This window comes from Amphiura filiformis, chromosome 12 (genome assembly GCF_039555335.1).
Source record: "Amphiura filiformis chromosome 12, Afil_fr2py, whole genome shotgun sequence".
In the NCBI taxonomy this organism is placed as follows: Eukaryota; Metazoa; Echinodermata; class Ophiuroidea; order Amphilepidida; family Amphiuridae; genus Amphiura; species Amphiura filiformis.
Window position 1 is genome coordinate 43,934,138 of NC_092639.1, and position 9,182 is coordinate 43,943,319.

The following is a 9,182-nucleotide window of genomic DNA, read 5'->3' on the forward strand; positions in this document are numbered from 1 at the left end:
TGTGTCGCAACGCAAAAGACGATGTTTAGAGGTCCATAAATGTATAAAGGGAACCTCCTACAACCTTTTTGTGTATTATCAAGACCCCTTTCTCTCAGAAATGTTGTCCAAGAACATATTTTCAACATACCTGAAGTTGATGGTGGGGCAAAATGTCTGACATTGGTTTTCAGGGGGGTCAAAATGTGCAAAATATGGCTCAATATGGGATAAGAGTAATGTCCTACCAAAGGGCTCTGACTAACAAAGAAATGGACATTAAAATTACTTTTACTTATGGAGTTCTGACCCCGAAGTTGGTCCTGGATGGTCGAAGTTGAGGGCCCTATATCTTTTTAAATAAAGGCGTTACAAGTTTGCTGATGCCAGATTTGAATTCTACACAAAAAAGTTGTAGGAGGTTCCCTTTATACATTTATGGACCTCTGAACATTGTCTTTCGCGTTGCGACACATTTTTTACGTTGACGATGCCACGGGAAAACAAAATGGAGTATGAAGCTCAAATTTTCAGGATTTTACTTTCTCATCAATATCTACCACCACACAGAAAAAAAAAAATTGAAGAGGTGCTGCGGTGCACATCCCTGGAGTTGACATGGATTGACTCATATCTCAAATTGTTCCTATCATCGCTAGGAATAAAAACAAATGTAAATTGTCATTTAATGTTTCGGTGCTTCAGGGGTTATATGTCAAAAATTTCATACACGTAGGTCAAATTTTAAAAATGGTCCGATTTCTTCGAAACTGGTCTCAAATGTAAGAAATCTCAAACATATACTTAATTCACAATTTTGGTGCAATTTGTATTGTCATATCCCCAAGATTCAATGCAGCCAAAGTCCAATAGAATATGTAAATCTCAGCAAACACAAATCCATGTAACCTTTGACCCATAATTTCATCAGATTATGAGGTTATACATTTCTCAAACAAACTATTTTCCTATTTTGTTTGCCGAGAGGAGAAATTTGAGAGAAGTTGCGATTGAATCGTTGCATTTTGAAAATGTGGGCTCTGTGAATGAGATATTTGGCATTTGACCTAGTTTACTCAATAACTCCTTAACTGCGCATTATGACAGTTGGCATCTTTATTCCTAGCAATTAGTGGAACAATTTGAGGTATATTAACAAATGAAAAACAAATTTTAAATTAAAAAAGAAGCAAAGGGGGAATAGAAAAATGGAACCAATTCTAATGTTGTTTTATCGTTTGAGGTGTAAGGGTGCCAAAAACATTGGTTCCACTGATGTAACAAGACAAAATGCTAACTCAAATATCACTACAGAGAGCTATGTACTATAATTATGTATAATATAGTCTTCATATTTTTATTGTCAATGCACGAAGAAAATAAATCGAGAAATTATTATCCATCTGAGAACATTACGCTCAGCGAATCATAATTTCGCGCACTAAAACAATTGGGATATTTTTAATTGCATTTGCCTATTTATAATATAATATAGGCGGCGGAAGCGAGGGGGGGCAGTTGTACACGACCCCCTAATTGTGTCCATGGGGGAATGTCCACCTCTAAACAGGAGGCAAATGAAGCAATAATATCCATGTAGCCCGAACACCATGTTTTTGACCGAAATAGGGTAAAATTGCTTCTCTCGCCCGGGCCCATAAAATTCACCTTAATTTGGGGCTAAAATAATCAGAACGGAACAATTTTCGCTCGTTTCGAGCGCAAATGTCCCATTCAAACAAGCAAACAATATGCTCGTCTCCCCCTATGTCAACGTTTCCGCCACCACAGATAACATGTTAAATATTCTCGACTGACCAAGTGAATACGGTGTTTAAATGTATTCGTCTAGGCATTTTCTTGCAACGATTCCAAAGTAAACGCATGAAAGAATTTTCTTGATATGAATCTTATTCCAAAATTGGAACCATGTGGCTTCAGAAAGACACGATATGAAGATAATAAAATTTAATGACACGATTTTAATTTGTAAAAGGTATGATTGTGTTTACTTATATTACTCAATAAAATATTGCTGATATAAATATTTAATCCTGTTTACTGGTTTAGAATATGTTATTGAATATTCATTGGTATATAATGTAAAACAATAAATGATCAAAAGCATAACAATAGCTTACTTTTTTTCTTGTTGATTTGGTGATCAAAATATCACATACAAAGGGTGCAAAGTGACTGAGAGTATTCATCGGATCACAATATAATGAAACAGTAGAATACTAGACACAGAATGGTATACACTTTACTAAGCTGTAATATATTTAAAATAATAATTTAATATTTACATTCAATATTCATTTAATTTCAATCTCACAATAGGTATCAATATCCAATTGAATAAGATTACATCTTTAAACTCAATATATTATTCAATTGTTCTATTGTGTAAAAATTTTCTAGTACATCACATGTTCAAAAACATGTACAAATGACATTACGTTTTAGACTATTAAATTCAACTTAACTCCTCAACAAACGTTTGGAAAGTTTTTTCAAGCATCTATATCTCAGATATTCTGTGACATGCTTACACCGTGTTGCATATCAATGGATAGCTACTGATTGTTTCAAAAGTGGTAAAGTGTTATTGTAAAGGGAAATACAGATTCTTTAAAAAACTGTACAAACCTTTGTTGAGGAGTTTAGTAACGTAATCTTTCTACACTAGTTCACATTAAATGAACAAAAGTTTCTAAAAAGTCAATCATTAAAAGGGCATTTCGTGATCCACAGCATCATCCCCCACAAAAAAAAAAAAAAGTTGAAATTTTTATATCACTGGAAACCTCTGGCTACATAATGTTTATGTACAAAAATTTCATGCAGATTAATTCGTTTATCAAAGATATCGTGTCGTGAAATTTGATTTTCGTTCTGGTATACCAGAACGAAATTACAACACATTGTCTATGGAGCCGTGTAATACACATAAAATCGGAATCAGCTGAAATTTTGGGAGTAAGCTTTTTCGTGGATATCTACTGAAAAATATCAAAAAAAAGAGGATGCTAGGATCACGAAATACTCCTTTAAAAACACAAAATTAATGATTGTAGGCTTCAAAAGTGCACGTAATAACCTTTTAAGTCGTACACCCAAATAATAATGTTTGACTCAAAATTACTCTTTTGGTGCGTTTGGAATTCTTGCATATGTTATGACAATGCACTTACTCAAATGCAGGATTAACCACATTATACCAAAAACAGATTTTAAAAACTAGTTCAAAACTAAATTGTTTTGTTATCACATCTCTATTGTGATGCTCACAGTTAAATGCAATATTTTAGAATTATAAAATAAAAAATGTGTTTTGGAACAACAAGTTCAAAGCACAAATCAATTTGTTATCAGATTCACAGATAATATTTTACAAATTTACAAATCATGACGACCCCCTCTAATAAAATTATTGCAATGATATTTCACAAGCAAGTTATAAGTGTATATCAAATCTAAATTTCAAAGTTCAATAAAATTGATATCGATATATTTGGGCAGTTGATGAAGTTCACTACAAATTCGGTTCATACATGTGGGTAGTCTTCATTCCAGTCTTTAAACAAATTCAGCTGGAAAATATGTTCTTGGATGAGCTTGAAAACCATCACTCCAAACCACCTTTGATTAATTTCATGATTTGATGATAAGATTGCACTCAGTACGCCAGTGACCATCCTCTATTGTTAGGCATCGTCGTGCTAAAAGTCAATTGATACATGTTGAAATCAGTATGATGTAGAAAGCCTTTTTCCTTTGAAATTAATTTTCTCGGTAAAATAAAAAACAATAATTTTTTTTTTCAGTAATGTCGGATAAAACTATGGCACTTGGATATACCCTTTTGAAAAAATTCTGGTGTTAGAATTAGGCATAAAATAGTGCCTTTTAGTGTAAGATGTTTGATTATTATAGGCCTCAACTTCGCATGTGAGCCTTTTTTGGAATTTAGCTTTAACTTTTTAGCTTTTCAAACTCACTTAGTTCGCTAAAGAAAGATTTTTGCCACCTCTTTAAGGCACTTCGTGTGTGTCTATATATTATAGTTTTGTCAGAACATCTGTTTTGATTTCACCATTTTTCACTTTCGACTACCAAAATGTCCAACTCAGTACTTCATATTTCTATTGTGACTTGCAAAATCATCCATCCATGGGTACATTCGCGAGTTGATGTTGACAAAATTGGTAGTCAGAATTGAAAAATGGTGCAATCAAAACCAAAATTCTATGATAATATGATATATAGCCCATAGTGATGTGCTTTAGAAAGTTGAAAAATATCTTTCATTATCGAGTTATGTTACTTATAAAAGCAAAAAACGTTGACACCACAAAAAGCTCATGGGGCAAGTTGAAGCCTGTGAAAATCGAAAATCTTACACTAGAAACTCCACTATCAATCTTTTAAAGAGCAATTAATTTCACTGAGAAAAACAGTTTCAAAGTCACTCTTTACATTCACTTTATTTGATTGTATGGATTCTTTTAGAATTAGCTATTAGAAATTCACCCTATTCAGACGAATAATGAACACCTATGGTCTATGGTGTCGAAGGCTGCAGTTAAGTCTAAGAAGACCAAAATGGTCTCACCACCTTCGTTGTCAAGATCCATGAGGATGTCATTATACACACGAGTTAAAGCAGTCTCAACACTATGGTATTGCACATAGCGCAGAGCTCTATGACTCTACTCAGAAAAGCAAAGTTGGAAATAGGCCTGTAATTTTTCATTGTTTCTGGGTCGCGACTGGGCTTTTTCAGGATTGGCGTAACGAGAGCAGATTTCAGAGCATTGGGAAACACACCCATCTTAAGAGACATATTGGTAATTACAATTATGTGTGGCAAAAGTAAGTCTAGATTGTCTGCTATCAAATAAGACTAAACGGCTGACGGTCCGGGCTGACGGTCATTGTATTTTATCAAGATGGTGGTTGCATTTGCCTCAGTGTTTGATATCAGTGATGATAGAGAGGACATTGTTCCAAATTGTCAACTGAGTGCAAGAAGGCTGTAAGTGCTTTGTTATTACTATGCACTTATGAACTTCTTGCATTCAATGTACATTACATCAGTTGAATAAAAGAAGGTTGTAAGAGATTTGCTATTACTATGCACTTATGACCTTCTTGTATTCAATGTACATTGTATCAATTGAATACAAGAAGGTTGTAAGTGCTTTGTTATTACTATGCACGTATGACCTTCTTGTATTCAATGTACATAGCATCAGTTGAATACAAGAAGGTTGTAAGTGCTTTGTTATTACTATGCACTTATGACCTTGCATTCAATGTACATTGTATCAGTTGAATAAAAAAGGTTGTAAGTGCTTTGTTATTACTATACACTTATGACCTTGCATTCAATGTACATCGTATCAGTTAAATACAAGAAGGTTGTAAGTGCTATATTATTACTATGTACCTACGACTTTCTTGCATTCAATGTTTATATTGTATCAGTTGAATGCAGGCCATAAGTGCTTTGTGATTATATGCACCTATGACCTTGTTGCATTCAGCTTACGAAATAAATTTTCCTGTCTATCTTCAAGCAAGATTTGACTATTCTTCCTCCAGGTCAATCAAATGTTAGTTACACCTATTTTCAGCACATATGCATTATAATATGATGATAAAGGCCACTCTATGTCTAGTCGCCACTGGAAAAACAGGGCCATTGTCTAATTATACACTTGATGTCGGCAACAGGCTATACCTGTTTCCTGCATAAGATGTGTATATGATATTGTCATGTAGAAGGTCAGCCTTCGACTTTTCTAGTCGCCATTTTATTGGAAAAACTGTGTGCTGAATACATTCGGCGATGGTGTCTGGAGAGAGTTTTGTTTACTCATCTACAGCCACGTTGATTCGGCGGGTTGATTTCTAACATATGAAATAAACAAAAAAATACATTTAGTTTCCTGCATCCGATAACTTGTAATGACACACAGAAAAGTATTTTATTATTTTAGCATGAATCAACAAAGTTCTAGTCTTTCAAATTCACCAAATTCATTTATTTAGAAATATTTCAAGATGAAGCTGCCAAAAAACTTACTTCTCAATATCAGCCAATCTTTGTTCAATGTCATTCATTTGTAAGATCTTCAATGCTGGTCCTATTCTCTTTCATTCCATCGTCCAATGCCTGTATCAAGCTGTCAGAAAGAGGATCCAGTGTTCTTGTCGTCATGTCTGTTGTTACCTTTGATTGCCTTATCTGTTTTATAATGATCAAAAATATGTAAACATGAGTGTTCTTCTATTTTTTCGGAAAAAAAACTGACAAAGCAATCGGTTATAGATACATCACTATGTGTCTGCATATTGGTAATTCGATCACGCGAGCAATGACACGAAGTGAAAGATAAATCAGAAAACATAATAGCGTTGTAGACCCGGACCTAATAACAGTGTGCTCGTTTGAAAATATATTGGAACTAGGTACATCTGTATATACAACATATTGACGTCATACCTTATTAAGAGAGGATTTGATATAATCTGCAGTACGGTGTCTGATGCCACTTTTCTACACATGCTTGAACAGTTGGAGCACTAAGGTAGCACAGAGCTTGAATGGCTTCACACACCTTCACGTAATTTTCAATGTCAGGTACAGCTGGGAACAATCAGAGCAAAATTCAGACAATTTGCCAGATAATTTCAGAAAAAAATGGTTCCTCAGTGTGTATTGATGTGTGAGATGCTGAGATCGGTGTTTGTGTTCCGCCTGAGTTACCTGTTAGTTTCTACGATCTCAGGAAATGACATGCGCTCTAGTTCTTCTGCACTAAAGAAATGGTTTGTCTGGTAGCTTCACCAGCTGGCCTTTAAACTCGGCTCCAGCGAAGGTAGAACCAATAATGTCGAAACACAACCACTGTGTGTTCAAGACAACGTAAGTCTCTTCACTTTGAAAGTTTGCCAGGAAGATCTTAGTAATATCGAAAGAAAGAAACGACCAGACAATCTAGATGAATATAAGCAGTAACCACTTTTGTTTTTATAATTTGTACAATTGTAGAATTTGTTTACTAAGATTTTGGTAATATCGAAAGAATCGAGCCAGAAAATCTAGATGAATATAACCAGTAACCACTTTTGTTTTTATAATTTGTACAATTGTAGAATTTGTTTACTAAGATTTTGGTAATATCGAAAGAATCGAGCCAGAAAATGTAGATAAATATGAACAGTAACCACTTTTGCTTTGTGCAATTTGTACACTTGTACCATTTGTTTACTAAGAAAATATCGAAAGAAAGAAATGAGTCAGAAAATCTAGATGAATAATTATGAGCAGTAACCACTTTTGTTTTTTGTAATTTGTATATTTATTAAAAAATAAATTAATGGCACTGTAGTCGGTGTCCATGTATGGTGATAATAATTTTTATGATAATAAAAATACTCATGGTGTTGTTATTGTCGTTTTTCTGGTTCTTGTTGTTGTTGCTGCGGTGGTTGTTGTGATGTGGTGGTGATGGTGATGGTGGATGTGGTGGAGATGATGGTGGTGGTGGTGATGGTGATGATGATGATGATGATGGTGATGATGATGATGTTGGATGATGATGATGATGATGATGATGATGATGATGATGTTGGATGATGATGATGATGATGATGATGATGATGATGATGATGATGATGATGATGATGATGATGATGATGGTGATGGTGATGATGATGATGATGATGATGATGATGATGATGATGATGGTGATGATGTTGTCGATTGGGTTACGGACCTTTAAAGGACAATATATCAGCAACTAAGTCAGCTTTGATCTTCTTACTACACGGCTGATAAGTAGCTGGTCATAATTGGGTAGTAGAAAAAACAATTGAATATTTACACAGCCGTGACGTTAGTCACGGCTGTGTCTTTTTTCTTACAGGTTCTTTCTTTCTTCTTTCTTCTTTACACAGCCGTGACGTTATTACACAGCCGTGACGTAAGTCACGGCTGTGTCTTTTTTCTTACAGGATCTTCTTTCTTCTTTCTGCCGACCATTACATTTGCTCTAGCACTCACATGCTTACACCGATTTGAACCTAACTTGGTCACAACCATCATTGACCATGCATGTCACATGAAACTCGTGGGGTCAAAGGTGACGCTGGGGTCATAGGGGTCAAAAACGTGATTTCAACTCAAAATGCTTCTTCTCCTACAGATTACGTATGACGGTGACCCCACTTGCACACATGCATTGCTATTACCCAGTGTATATGGGGTCCTCACAGATTTGGGGTCAAAGGTCATTAAGGGGTCACTTCCGGTATAAAACGAAAAACCTTCAAAAATTTGTATTTGCTAAAAAAAACATAGGACAGTAACGGTATGTTCACACATCAATTGTAGTTACCCTGTGTATATGTGGTATTTTTTTATTTAGGGTCGAAGGTCAGTAAGGGACCACTTCCGGTATAAAACGAAATACCTTTAAAATGCTTCTTCTCCCACAAATTACGTAGGACAGTGACACCACTTGCACACATGCATTGTTATTACCCATTGTCTATGGGGTCCTCACAGATTTGGGGTCAAAGGTCATTAAGGGGTCACTTCCGGTATAAAACGAAAAACCTTCAAAAAATTTTATTTGCTAAGAAAAACATAGGACAGTAACGGTATGTTCACACATCAATTGTAGTTACCCTGTGTATATGTGGTATTTTTTATTTAGGGTCGAAGGTCAGTAAGGGCCCACTTCCGGTATAAAACGAAATACCTTTAAAATGCTTCTTCTCCCACAAATTACGTAGGACAGTGACACCACTTGCACACATGCATTGTTATTACCCATTGTCTATGGGGTCCTCACAGATTTGGGGTCAAAGGTCATTAAGGGGTCACTTCCGGTATAAAACGAAAAACCTTCAACAAATTTTATTTGCTAAGAAAAACATAGGACAGTAACGGTATGTTCACACATGAATTGTGGTTACCCAATTCATATGTGGTATTTTTTATTTGGGGTCAAATGTCATTAAGGGGTCACTTCCGGTCTGAGACGAAAAACCTTCAAAATGCCCTTCTGCCACAAGTAACATAGCAAAGTGGTGCCACGTGCACCCATGCATTAACATTAGCCAATGTCTATGGGCGTTTTCATATATTTTGGGGTCAAAGGTCATTAGGGATAACAATTAACACGGCT